Source organism: Pinus tabuliformis, chromosome 2_2, assembly GCF_031772625.1.
Source record: "Pinus tabuliformis cultivar Carrire ecotype Pingquan chromosome 2_2, CPIR1, whole genome shotgun sequence".
NCBI lineage: Eukaryota > Viridiplantae > Streptophyta > Pinopsida > Pinales > Pinaceae > Pinus > Pinus tabuliformis.
Genome location: NC_142300.1, coordinates 1,102,565,591 through 1,102,580,689, shown reverse-complemented (window position 1 = coordinate 1,102,580,689; position 15,099 = coordinate 1,102,565,591). Strand labels below are relative to the sequence as shown.

Genomic DNA, 15,099 nt, shown 5'->3' with positions numbered 1-15,099 from the left:
ACACTATCGGCGCAGACTTCTGGCGAAATACACTATCGGAGGCGCAAACCGGACTTGAAACTTATTACACGGGAGCGGTGAGTCATATCGGGTCCGACACCTAATATCGCATCGCAAAAATGGAGTGGTCTGCGTTAACGTCAAGCCCTGACCCTGTGCGATTTGCGATCAGATCGCATCGGCGAAAGTCGAGGGGGGAGCCTTTATACATATGCGATTTGCGATAGCGATTAAAGCCCGAACCCGACTACACCATTGTAACATGATTTAATAATAATATCGCATCCGATAGGGGCAATTGGTAATCGGCCATCGGCGATGTTACAGACATGACTTATAAAAGACCTCCTAAAAGCTGCGATTGCGATTGCGATTGAGAAATGAAAGCGCCAAGTTATATGGTCGAGTCTTATGGAAGGTTTGAACTTCGCGATTAGGACTGGGGCTAAAAAGGGGCTTTGTCAGATTTCGGAGGGTTTATTCGGGGAATGGAGAGGTTTTAGGGGTGAACATATCTGAAAATGCCAATGCAAAACATGAAAAAAAAAAGTTCTATAATTTTGGTTTCCAATAAATAGTGAACTTTTGGGGGAAAGTATGTACCCCATAAAGAAATTTAGGTATAACTTAGAACAATCTAATTGTAAGAGAAACGTATCTGGCTACTAACAGATGAAAACCAACATGAAATGATGATTCAAGCACTACAAAGTTAAATCCTAGTTTTCAAAATACATTCTGTATTAACTGCATGTGGGCATCAGACTGTTTTTGAAGTTTGGCACTTTAATCAAGTCAATTTCTGCAGATCAAGTGGCTATTAATATCAAGTCAATTTCTGCAGATCAATTGGCTATTAATATCACGTCAATTTCTGCAGATCAATTGGCTATTAATATCAAGTCAATTTCTGCAGATCAAATGGCTATTCATATCACACTAGTTACAGTAGGTTCAAAACAAACATATATACCAAAACAACAGGGGAAGAATATAGTGCACTCCTAAATCCACATGTACTGATCCCAGCACTCCGTTGAGCTAAACATTTCAGCCCACATCCTACAATAAATAAAACGCTTGACACAATCCCCACACAAAGAACTAATCTTTTTTTGTGGATTTGTTAATAAGTGACTTGTGGATGTGAGGGATGACACCTCCACCTGCTATGGTACCTTTGATCAAAGTATCAAGTTCTTCATCTCCTCTAATAGCGAGCTGCAAATGCCTTGGGGTGATACGTTTAACCTTGAGATCTTTACTGGCATTTCCTGCAAGTTCTAAAACCTCTGCAGTGAGATACTCCAGAATGGCTGCAGAATAAACAGCTGCAGTTGCTCCCACCCTTCCATTTGCAGATACTCGAGACTTCAACAGACGGTGGATCCGTCCCACAGGAAACTGCAATAAGAACAAACAGTTCAGTCCACCTATTACAGGAATCTTATGGAGTTCTTGCTCACAGGAATTCTGAACTGTTCCAAAGCTTCAATGAAGATGTTTCTCCCGGGAAGAAAGAAGCTAGAATTACTTCAGTTGAATCAAGATTTTGACAAGAAAATTTATAGAAAATAAATAGATACAACTGTAAGTCAAACAACCAAAAACAGAGTCCCAGAGAGTTCAACATAAAACAGAGTCTCACAGAATTCAAGATATTACAGAAACCTTATGGAGTTCTTTCTCACAGGAGTATTTGAACTATTACAAAGCTTCATTGAAGATGTTTCTTCTAAGAAAACAGATTCCTAGAATTACTTCAGTTGAATCTAGACTTTGACATGCAAATTTGTAGAAAATAAATAACTACAAATGCACGTCAAACCACTGAAAATCCTGTTCCAAAGTGACTGAGGCCTGTAATCTCCGATTCCAGGTATTCTTGACTTGGATTTGTATCAAGGGTTGCGAGAAAGATAGAGATGTTTTTCCAAGATAGCATGAATAGCTAGCCTGTGAGATTGCATATTATGGGATGGGGGCCATGAAAACTTATGGGGAAAAGCTACAAATTTAGTGCAGGAGAAGAATGGCTAGATTTATCAGACAGTCTACTGGGAGATGGGGTAATAGGAACTCAAATCCAGTGTACAAGGTGGGGATGCATTCCATTCTTCAGAATACATCAAAGGATGTATGTCAGCCCCTATCACTTTGCAAAAAAACATTTAATCACTAGAGAAAGACGGCATTTTGTTTGGAGAATGGGGAGGAGGAGTTGAAGAAATTGTAAAAGCAAAGTCTCTCGATAAGATATTAAGAACGTTTTCAAAATATGAAGAGCGAAGTCTCCGGATAAAATATTAAGAACGTTTTCAAAATATTATAAGTAGTCAAAAACACGTTCTTCCAACCACGTCATGCCAGACGGTCATTTAAAAATTTTCAACAAAATATTATGCCATCAAAAACACGTTCTTCAAACCACGCGTTCTTCAGTCTTCAAACCACGTCATGCCTGACGGTCATTTAAAAATTTTCAACAAAATATTATAAGCCGTCAAAACCACGTTCTTCACTCTTCAAACCACGTCATGCCAGACGGTCATTTAAAATTTTTCAATGTATTTAACGACTAAAATGGCCTGTGACGGGCAAAATGCCCGTCAAATTCCAACACTGGTTTCGAAACTTCCAGTTTCCTGTGTGTATACCTCTACAGTTCTAGAATAAATTTGTTGTTTGGTTACACAGGCAAAACCCTCTCCTGCTGCTCACGGTTGATGAACCCTCAACATTTGCGCTAGGGCTCCCGACTTACAGCGATCTGCCAGGTAATTTAAGATTTTCGCCGACAAAGCCTCAGTTGTATTCCGCTAGTCTGAACATTGATTCAAGGGTTCACTTATTCGACCCGAGGGTCTGCACTTCGGCTCCTCTGAGGGCTTCTTGTTTACTGAAAATATTAAGAGACGCTGTAATTAGTTATGTAGTAATTTTTAAATGGTTATATAGTATTTCTTTTTTGAAAGTGGGTTCTATGCCGACTTTCTGGCTAATACAGATTCATGCTACTACGCTCATATGATGTAATTTTGTTGAGTTTCTATTCCGCACCAGGATCTTGCCTACATTATGTATTTAAGTTTTAAAACTCTTTTATTGATCGGTTATCTTAATGGGTTCCATTGAATATTTAAGTTAAAACCCCATTTGCTTGACAGTGTCGGGTTAACTTAATGAGTTCCATTGAATATTTACAGTTGCTTGTTTTTGGTTGTATTTGCTACAGTTTTACTTGAATTATTACATTTTGTTCTCGGTGCTGCTCTGACAGGAAGATAATTTGAAAACTGAATTAACGGGCTACCTTATTAAGTGTGTACATATTCAGTTAATTACAGCAGCCTTTTTTCTAATTAACTTACTACAACAGTTATAGTTCGGCTTCTTGAGATTTTCCAAAGTTCAAATCCCTTGAGATATGTTTTGCTCTCATGGGCTGGTCTCATCCATGCAAGCAAGTAGTTTCAAGAGATTGTGGTCAGAAGCAAATCCTGGACGAATTTAGTGGAATAGATAACCCCCACCTGCAGCTTCCGAGGCTTCAAGAGTGTTGTACAGCAGCTAAAATCCACTGGGAATTCTCCCAAATTGGAGAGGGGAAATATTTTGGCATCGTGGACTATGTCGCCTATGCAAGCAAGTCGTTTCATGGGGTTAAGGCCATAAGCATGTACCAGACGAATTTGAATAAATAACCCTTACCTGCTTAGTCTGGCTTAAAATCCACTGTGAATTCTCCCGGATTGGAGAGAGGAAATATTTTGGCATCATGGTTTGTGTCGCCCATGCAAGCAAGTCGTTTCATGGGGTTGAGGCCAGAAGCATGTACTAGACGAATTTGAATAAATAACCCTTACCTGCAACTTTTTAGGCTTCTTGGCCGAAGGGATTTTTCATGAGTATTGTGCTCCGGCTAAAATCCACTACGAATTCTTCGAGATTGAAGAGGAGTTGTGGCATGCGCCGCACACAAGGATATTCAGAAGCATATTGTGAAGAGGAGTTGTGGCATGCGCCGCACACAAGGCTATTCAGAAGCATATTGCCAAAAAAAAGCTTATAAAACTATCTGCTGAACAAATTAACTTCGAGTAATTTCCAACACTAAAAAATATAGAGGATTCAACTTTATGGACGTTAGTAAGGAGTCAATACAACTTTTTAGCGAAGATCCAACAATCAAGAAACACGAGTTTTCAGCTCAACTACTCGTTGAGATTCATTTGAATTGGGGGAACATATACACATTGACATGGGCCAAATACTCAAAAGAAAACTAAGAAAACTTTGAGATATGACAAGGAAGCTGAAAAGTTCTGAGGAAGCAACATAGCAGCGTAGAGACATATTCCCCAAAATCAAAGACAAGAAAAGGCAGTAACGGGTAGTAACTTGGGCAACACTTGAGGATCTGTGGTGGCAAAATTCAATCTGCAAGCCTTCTACACGTTTCATAAAGAAAATGCGTCTGTTAGGAAAAACTTCACCCACAAACTTTTCTGGTTTCTCTAGTGGATGGATCGCAGAACTACAGAATGGTTCCTCTCAATCTCCCATCCAATAAAGTTTTCATTACAATAGAAACTTCAATGACATCAACCCTATGTATAACACAAAGTCCTTTTTGATTGTCGATGCTCATGGTGTTGGGCGATTTTGACTTGACTAGCATGTAGGTGATCTATATGTCGTCAATATTGACATCAATAGCCAATTGCTGACCAAATAAGACTACCTATTGTAGAAATCCACTGGATTGCGACCAACTGTGACTAAAAATGTTTATAGCCCTTTTCATGACTTCGCTAAGTCACAAGCGAAGCCGTGAAAAGGCCTATAAACATTTTTAGTCACAATTGGTCACAATCCAGCGTATTTCTACAATAGACAGTCTTATTTGGCTGGAAATTGGCTATTGATGTCAATATTGATGACATATAGTTCGCCTATGTGCTGGTGAAGTCAAAATCGCCCACCACCACGAGCATTGACAATAACCTTGTGTTATACATAGGGCTGATGCCATTGAAGTTTCTATTGTAATGAAATCTTTATTGGATGGGAGATTGACGGGAACCGTTCTATAGTTCTACGATCCATCGACTAGAGAAACTAGAGAAGTTTGTGGGTGAAGCTTTTCCTAACAAGTGCATTTTCTTTATGAAACGTGTAGAAGGCTTGCAGATTGACTAACAAAGTTAGATTGAAGGTTTAAAATTTAAATGGATTTGTGATGCCAAGGTCCCATTCTTGTTGAATTCTCCGGAAGGGGAGTGTCTTTTGTTTTATTGATTGGAATCCTGTCCAGGCTGACTTTTTAGATTAAAGTTATTTGACAGTGACATGGATTTAAATAAATAGATATAATGGGAGGTGCAACTTTTGTGAATGATTTCTTCCTCAGCGCTATTTTGTAGGATGGCTTCTTTATGCAAAAGTTTTCGTCTGATTAGCCAGTAATCAGTTATATAATTTCAATAATAGCAGTTTGCAGAAAAAATTCAATGATACAATTTGTTGTTTTAAAATGCCCAAGCAGTGAGTTATAACATTTACTCACGCACTTAAAAATTTGGAACTAGTTTGATCTTGATCTTCTCAGTGATTAAAGTATTTTGTCTGATCTCAGAGTAGTTATTCCAATTTGGTTGGCTGTATATTTATTATTTTGAAAGATGTACTTCTTTCAGGACTATTCCTTATAGCAGACAACAATTAGCTTATGAAACTAATCCTATATTCAAACTAACCCAACGCCTAATACTATATTCATCTGGGACTGTACATGTCTTTGAAACTAGAGAAGTTTGTGGGTGAAGCTTTTCCTAACAAGTGCATTTTCTTTATGAAACGTGTAGAAAGCTTGCAGATTGAATTTTGCCACCACAGATCCTCAAGCGTTGCCCAAGTTACTACCCGTTACTGCCCTTTCTTGTCTCTAATTTTGGGGAATATGTCTGTACGCTGCTATGTTGCTTCCTCGGAGCTTTTCAACTTCCTTGTCATATCTCAAAGTTTTCTTAGTTTTCTTTTGAGTATTTGGCCCATGTCAATGTGTATATGTTCGCACAATTCAAATGAATCTCAGCAAGTAATTGAGCTGAAAACTCATGTTTCTTGATTGTTGGATCTTTGAAGAAAAGTTGTATTGACTCCTTACTAACGTCCATAAAGTTGAATTCTCTATTTTTTTTAGTGTTGGAAATTACTCGAAGTTAATTTGTTCAGCAGATAGTTTTATAAGCTTTTTTTTGGCAATATGCTTCCGAATATCCTTGTGTGCGGCGCATGCCACAGCTCCTCTTCAATCTCGGAGAATTCGTAGTGGATTTTAGCAAGAGTACAATACTCATGAAAAATCCCTTCGGCCAAGAAGCCTAAAAAGTTGCAGGTAAGGGTTATTTATTCAAATTCGTCTAGTACATGCTTCTGGCCTCAACCCCATGAAACGACTTGCTTGCATGGGCGACACAGACCACGATGCCAAACTATTTCCTCTCTCCAATCCAAGAGAAATCACAGTGGATTTTAAGCCATACTAAGTAGGTAAGGGTTATTTATTCAAATTCGTCTAGTACATGCTTCTGGCCTCAACCCCATGAAACGACTTGCTTGCATAAGCGACACAGTCCACGATGCCAAAATATTTCCCCTCTCCAATCTGGGAGAATTCCTAGTGGATTTTAGCTGCTATACAACACTCTTGAAGCCTCGGAAGCTGCAAGTGGGGGTTATCTATTCCACTAAATTCGTCCAGGATTTGCTTCTGACCACAATCTCCTGAAACTACTTGCTTGCATGGATGAGACCAGCCCATGAGGGCAAAACATATCTCAAGGGATTTGAACTTTGGAAAATCTCAAGAAACCGAACTATAACTGTTGTAGTAAGTTAATCAGAAAAAAGGTTGTTGTAATTAACTGAATATGTACACACTTAATAAGGTAGCCCGTTAATTCAGTTTTCAAATTATCTTCCTGACAGAACAGCACTGAGAACAAAATGTAATAATTCTAGTAAAATTGTAGCAAATACAACCAAAAACAAACAACTGTAAATATTCAATGGAACTCATTAAGTTAACCCGACACTGTCAAGCAAAAGGGGTTTTAACTTAAATATTCAATGGAACCCATTAAGATAATCTATCAATAAAAGAGTTTTTAAACTTAAATACATAATGTAGGCAATATCCTGGTGCGAAATAGAAACTCAACAAAATTACATCATATGATCGCAGTAGCATGAATCTGTATTAGCCGAAAAGTCGGCAGAGAACCCACTTTCAAAAAACAAATACTATATAACCATTAAAAAATTACTACATAACTAATTACAGTCTCTCTTAATATTTTCAGTAAACAAGAAGCCCTTAGAGGAGCCGAAGTGCAGACCCTCGAGTCGAATAAGTGAACCCTTGAATCAATATTCAGACTGGCGGAATACAACTGAGGCTCTATCGGCCAAAATCCTAAATTACCTGGCAGATTGCTGTAAGTCGGGAGCCCTAGCGCAAATGTTGAGGGTTCATCAACCGTGAGCAGCAGGAGAGGGTTTCGCCTGTGTAACCAAACAACAAATTAATTCTAGAACTGTAGAGGTCTACGCACAGGAAACTGGAAGTTTCGAAACCAGTGTTGGAATTTGACGGGCATTTTGCCCGTCACAAGCCATTTTAGCCGTTAAATACGTTGAAAAATTTTAAATGACCGTCTGGCATGACGTGGTTTGAAGACTGAAGAACGTGTTTTTGACGGCTTATAATATTTTGTTGAAAATTTTTAAATGACCGTCAGGCATGACATCGTTTAAAAATTTTCAACAAAATATTATATGCCGTCAAAAACATGTTCTTCAAACCACGCATTCTTCAATCTTCAAACCACGTCATGCCTGACGGTCATTTAAAATTTTTCAACAAAATATTATAAGCCGTCAAAAACACGTTCTTCACTCTTCAAACCACGTCATGCCAAACGGTCATTTAAAATTTTTCAACGTATTTAATGGCTAAAATGGCTTGTGACCGTCAAATTCCAACACTGGTTTCGAAACTTCCAGTTTCCTATGCGTAGACCTCTACAGTTCTAGAATTAATTTGTTGTTTGGTTACACAAGCAAAACCCTCTCTTGCTGCTCACGGTTGATGAACCCTTAACATTTGCGCTAGGGCTCCCGACTTACAGCAATCTGCTAAGTAATTTAAGATTTTGGCCGACAGAGCCTCAGTTGTATTCCACCAGTCTGAACATTGATTCAAGGGTTCACTTATTCGACCCGAGGGTTTGCACTTCGGCTCCTCTAAGGGCTTCTTGTTTACTGAAAATATTAAGAGAGACTGTAATTAGTTATGTAGTAATTTTTTAATGGTTATATAGTATTTCTTTTTTGAAAGTGGGTTCTCTGCCGACTTTACGGCTAATACAGATTCCTGTGCGTAGACCTCTACAGTTCTAGAATTAATTTGTTGTTTGGTTACACAGGCGAAACCCTCTCTTGCTGCTCACGATTGATGAACCCTCAACAGTTGCACTAGGGCTCCCGACTTACAACAATCTGCCAGGTAATTTAAGATTTTGGCCGACAAAGCCTCAATTGTATTCCGCCAGTCTGAACATTGATTCAAGGGTTCACTTATTCGACCCGAGGGTCTGCACTTCGGCTCCTCTGAGGGCTTCTTGTTTACTGAAAATATTAAGAAAGACTGTAATTAGTTATGTAGTAATTTTTTAATGGTTATATAGTATTTCTTTTTTGAAAGTGGGTTCTCTGCCGACTTTCCAACTAACACAGATTCATGCTACTGCGCTTATATGATGTAATTTTGTTGAGTTTCTATTCCGCACCAGGATCTTGGCTACATTATGTATTTAAGTTGAAAAACTCTTTTATTGATCAGTTATCTTAATGGTTTCCATTGAATATTTAAGTTAAAACCCCTTTTGCTTGACAGTGTCGGGTTAACTTAATGAGTTACATTGAATATTTACAGTTGCTTGTTTTTGGTTGTATTTGCTACAGTTTTACTAGAATTATTACATTTTGTTCTCGGTGCTGTTCTGTCAAGAAGATAATTTGAACACTGAATTAACGGGCTACCTTATTAAGTGTGTACATATTCAGTTAATTACAGCAGCCTTTTTTCTGATTAACTTACTACAACAGTTATAGTTCGGCTTCTTGAGATTTTCCAAAGTTCAAATCCCTTGAGATATGTTTTGCCCTCATGGGCTGGTCTCATCCATGCAAGCAAGTAGTTTTAGGAGATTGTGGTCAGAAGCAAATCCTGGACGAATTTAGTGGAATAGATAACCCCCACCTGCAGCTTCCAAGGCTTCAAGAGTGTTGTACAGCAGCTAAAATCCACTGGGAATTCTCCCAGATTGTTGAGGGATAATATTTTGGCATCATGGACTGTGTCGCCTATGCAAGCAAGTCATTTCATGGGGTTGAGGCCAAAAGCATGTACTAGACGAATTTGAATAAATAACCCTTACCTACATAGTCTGGCTTAAAATCCACTGTGAATTCTCCCGGATTGGAGAGAGGAAATATTTTGGCATCGTGGTCAGTGTCGCCCATGCAAGCAAGTCGTTTCATGGGGTTGAGGCCAAAAGCATGTACTAGACGAATTTGAATAAATAACCCTTACCTGCAACTTTTTAGGCTTCTTGGCCGAAGGGATTTTTCATGAGAATTGTACTTCAGCTAAAATCCACTTCGAATTCTCCGAGATTGAAGAGGAGCTGTGGCATGCGCCGCACACAAGGATATTCATAAGCATATTGCCAAGAAAAAGCTTATAAAACTATTTGCTGAACAAATTAACTTCGAGTAATTTCCAACACTAAAAAAAAATAGAGAATTCAACTTTATGGATGTTAGTAAGGAGTCAATACAACTTTTCAGCAAAGATCCAACAATCAAGAAACACGAGTTTTCAGCTCAACTACGTGGTGAGATTCATTTGAATTGTGCGAACATATACACATTGACATGGGCCAAATACTCAAAAGAAAACTAAGAAAACTTTGAGATATGACAAGGAAGCTGAAAAGCTCTGAAGAAGCAACATAGCAACGTAGAGGCATATTTCCCCAAAATCAGAGACAAGAAAGGGCAGTAACGGGTAGTAACTTGGGCAACACTTGAGGATCTGTGGTGGAAAAATTCAATCTGCAAGCCTTCTACACGTTTCATAAAGAAAATGCGTCTGTTAGGAAAAACTTCACCCACAAACTTTTTTGGTTTCTCTAGTGGATGGATCGCAGAACTACAGAATGGCTCCTCTTCAATCTTGAAGAATTCGCAGTGGATTTTAGCCAGAGTACAATACTCATGAAAAATCCCTTCGGCCAAGAAGACTAAAAAGTTGCAGGTAAGGGTTATTTATTCAAATTCGTCTAGTACATGCTTCTGGCCTCAACCCCATGAAATGACTTGCTTGCATGGGCGACACAGACCACGATGCCAAAATATTTCCTCTCTCCAATCCGGGAGAATTCACAGTGGATTTTAAGCCAGACTAAGTAGGTAAGGGTTATTTATTCAAATTCGTCTAGTACATGCTTCTGGCTTCAACCCCATGAAACGACTTGCTTGCATAGGCGACATAGTCCACGATGCCAAAATATTTCCCCTCTCCAATCTGGGAGAATTCCCAGTGGATTTTAGCTGCTATACAACACTCTTGAAGCCTCGGAAGCTGCAGGTGGGGTTTATCTATTCCACTAAATTCGTCCAGGATTTGCTTCTGACCACAATCTCCTGAAACTACTTGCTTGCATGGATGAGACCAGCCCATGAGGGCAAAACATATCTCAAGGGATTTGAACTTTGGAAAATCTCAGGAAGCCGAACTGTAACTGTTGTAGTAAGTTAATCAAAAAAAAGGTTGTTGTAATTAACTGAATATGTACACACACTTAATAAGGTAGCCCGTTAATTCAGTTTCCAAATTATCTTCCTGACAGAACAGCACCGAGAACAAAATGTAATAATTCTAGTAAAATTGTAGCAAATACAACCAAAAACAATCAACTGTAAATATTCAATGGAACTCATTAAGTTAACTCGGCACTGTCAAGCAAAAGGGGTTTTAACTTAAATATTTAATGGAACCCGTTAAGATAACCGATCAAAAAAAGAGTTTTTCAACTTAAATACATAATGTAGGCAAGATCCTGGTGCGGAATAGAAACTCAACAAAATTACATCATATGAGCGTAGTAGCATGAATCTGTATTAGCCGGAAAGTCGGCATAGAACCCACTTTCAAAAAAGAAATACTATATAACTATTAAAAAATTACTACATAACTAATTACAGTCTCTCTTAATATTTTCAGTAAACAAGAAGCCCTCAGAGGAGGCGAAGTGCAGACCCTCGGGTCGAATAAGTGAACCCTTGAATCAATGTTCACACTGGCGGAATACAACTGAGGCTCTGTTGGCCAAAATCTTGAATTACCTGGCAGATAGCTGTAAGTCGGGAGCCCTAGCACAAATGTTGAGGGTTCATCAACCGTGAGCAGCAGTAGAGGGCTTCACTTGTGTAACCAAACAACAAATTAATTCTAGAATTGTAGAGGTCTACGCACAGGGAACTGGAAGTTTCGAAACCAGTGTTGGAATTTGACAGGCATTTTGCCCATCACAGGCCATTTTAGCCATTAAATATGTTGAAAAATTTTAAATGACCGTCTGCCATGACGTGGTTTCAAGACTGAAGAACGTGTTTTTGACGACTTATAATATTTTGTTGAAAATTTTTAAATGACCGTCAGGCATGACGTGGTTTGAAGACTGAAGAACGTGTGGTTTGAAGAACGTGTTTTTGACAGCATATAATATTTTGTTGAAAATTTTTAAATGACCGTCTGGCATGACGTGGTTGGAAGAACGTGTTTTTGACTGCTTATAATATTTTGAAAACGTTCTTAATATTTTATCCGGAGACTTCACTCTTAATATTTTGAAAACGTTCTTAATATTTTATCGAGAGACTTTGCTTTTACAAACTTCGCGATTTTAAAATAGAATAGGTTAAAGATAGTCGTCTGTGGGACAGATTACTTCTTCATCTGCTTGATATATTCGGTCTTTTTTTTTTTGTCTGTGAATAAGAAATTGAGGTATGTCCTATAACTAGAAATTGCCCCAAAAGGTGCAAAGAGAGGCCGATAAGATTATTAAATTGTGATAATTTCAAAGACATGTACAGTCCTAGATGAATATAGGATTAGGCGTTGGGTTAGTTTGAATATAGGATTAGTTTCATAAGCTAATTGTTGCCTGCTATAAGGAATAGTCCCGAAAGAAGTACATCTTTCAAAATAATAAATATACAACCAACCAAATTGAAAGAACTACTCTGATATCAGACAAAATACTTTAATCACTGAGAAGATCAAGATCAATCTAGTTCCAAATTTTTAAGTGCGTGAGTAAATGTTATAACTCACTGCTTGGGCATTTTAAAACAACAAATTGTATCATTGAATTTTTTCTGCAAACTGCTATTATTGAAATTATATAACTGATTACTGGCTAATCAGACGAAAACTTTTACATAAAGAAGCCATCCTACAAAATAATGCTAAGGAAGAAATCATTCACAAAAGTTGCACCTCCCATTATATCTATTTATTTAAATCCATGTCACTGTCAAATAACTTTAATCTAAAAAGTCAGACTAGACAGGATTCCAATCAATAAAACAAAGGACACTCCCCTTCCAGAGAATTCAACAAGAATGGGACCTTGGCATCACAAATCCATTTAAATTTTAAACTTTCAATCTAACTTTGTTCATCAATGTAGAGTAATTCTGGACCGCTTTAAAATTGGAAATTAGCTCCAAATAGAAATTATATCAAATGGAAAAAGTGGGAAAAAGATGTTCTGAAATGCAAGTTGGAGGGAAAAGAAAAAATCAACAAAAAGGACTATCCAATATCTGCCAGATATGTTTCACTTGTAAAGTAGAACTTTTACAAGTTCCGGTATCTGATTTCTTTAGGGACCAACAACCTCGCATCAATAGATATGATGCTAATTGAATGTCTTTTGTCAAACCTCGATCCTTGAGTCCAAAGACTCAAATAACTTTGGACGTGTTCTATACTTGCATTGCATCATAGACAAATTTGAACTTGACCATCAGAGGCTGCTCGTAGGCTGATTCTCAAGTCATTGAGGACAACAATACTCCAAAATAAACACCCCTTCAAACATGTATTTAACATACCCAGCATGACATTTAGGTATACAAATAGAAAAAATGAAAATCTAAACAAATTTCCATCATTTAACCAGGTATGGTGTGGGAAAACTTACATCAGTGTAGTCTTGATCAGTTAACCACCATAAACACCTGTTCGTAGTGTCATAAACTCTCCTACACACAAATGACGATATGCCTGAAGGAAGTTCAACGTCTTTCCTGAGAAATCCAACTTTACATGGATGAAGCAATGAGGCAGCTGATATCTCATCTTTGTGAAATGAAATAACCAGCGGTACAAACACACGATGAAATCATGTAAGACAGACATTAAAGCTTCAAAATATCTCATCTGTTTGCAACTCTATTGAATATGGAATAGCAAAATAGCAGATGCGTAATAGATCATAATAAGCATACCAAATGAATATGAGTTCACAGCGTGTGCTGATTAATTGCTTTTACCATATACAATTGTCATAAGGTCCATGTGGATGATGGTAACCACATTAGCCCATCCATATTCTCTTCCACCGCAAGATCGGTATTTTTAGATAAAGGTAGCTTGAAAATAAAAACTGGTTGATACGCTAAGAATGCCAACTGCCCATCTACGTTACAAGCTTAAGCAGTTGACCAAAATATTCCGCCTATCATAGGAGAAATAACGTTAAAGCCATGAAACTTAACACTGCCTAATATACGACTTACAGTAATAAAAATGTGAAGACCAAAATACCAAATGTCTAGAAAGTAGGAAAGCCTTTATGCATATCACTACAACAATAGGACTCAAAATAATGACAAAATGAGCTCCCTATACAAAATCAGGGAAGGTAACTCTACACTAAAATACGCAGCCTATGACAGCAAGTCGTGAAGTTAAAATTGTTTGCAGTTATTTGAAAACTACTCAAAATCAAACAAGAAAGGTTAAATTTTTCCAACTTGTAAATCTCAACCACAAGCTAGCCCCAGAATACCACTCGTATAGATATTTAAAACGACAAATATTCAATTATCTGTGGTGCAACAGTTTTTAATCCAAAAAAAGGGCTTGACTGCTTGAACGAAACCAGCAACAGCTCTATATCTTGTAGCAATGATATCGGGGATATCAAGGCTGGAGACTTAGACAATTCCAACAACCAAAAACTTCAAAAAATCATAACCGAGGGGAACACACTTGCAAACTCATGAAGTGTTAAATAAACCTAAGATTTCTACGGTACAAGTCACCACAATGTATAATTGCATATTTTCACAAAAGAAAGAAGTACTACATATAAGACATTTACAGTTTTGCATCCAAACGGGAAAGAGAACGCGGAAGCTTTCAAAACCTAATCGAGTCGCTAATTTCTTCACCGACCTCAACATTGTGTCATTCAGGCGATATTTTATGGGGTTTCTCTCTCAAAAACAAGTGCTAAAGCTTTGAAATATGATCGAACAGTGGATTTCTATGAGCATGCAAAACAAAAGACCTATGATAACAGAAACATCATATATTCAACAAGAGCCTTACCTGCGAGGGTTGGCGTGTAGTGGGTGATAATGTTGAAAAACTTTCCAGGAAGACCTTACGCTTTTGTTGAATGAACCTAAGATCCAAGTGAAATTGGGAAAGATTTATCCAAGACAGATAAACAAAATTCCTGGTGAAAACCTCAAAGAGAGGATTTGTAACACTGATTTATCCAAGACAGATAAACAAAATTCCTGGTGAAAACCTCAGAGAGAGGATTTGTAACACTGAAGGAGGGTTTGCAACGACTTCTAAGTCTGAGGAGGAAAAAGATACCTGTGGTGTGCTAGAGTAGGTTTCACCTCGAGCACCAGAAAAGTGAGGTTGCAGAGCGCCAC

General features: G+C 37.9%; 1 protein-coding gene across 2 annotated transcripts in view; it reads right to left on the bottom strand.

Moving 5' to 3' along the window:
• Window positions 1-15,099, bottom strand: part of LOC149197234 (phosphomevalonate kinase, peroxisomal-like) — a 304,989-nt gene that overhangs the window by 287,114 nt on the left and 2,776 nt on the right. Inside the window, exon 1 of one of the 2 annotated variants that reach the window (XM_089405784.1) lies at window positions 13,347-13,398. The exons of the other annotated variant lie outside the window; for it this stretch is intronic. The gene's annotated coding sequence lies outside the window, so the exon portion shown is untranslated. Of the gene's footprint in view, window positions 1-13,346; window positions 13,399-15,099 lie in introns of those variants that run through there. 2 annotated transcript variants of the gene reach the window in all.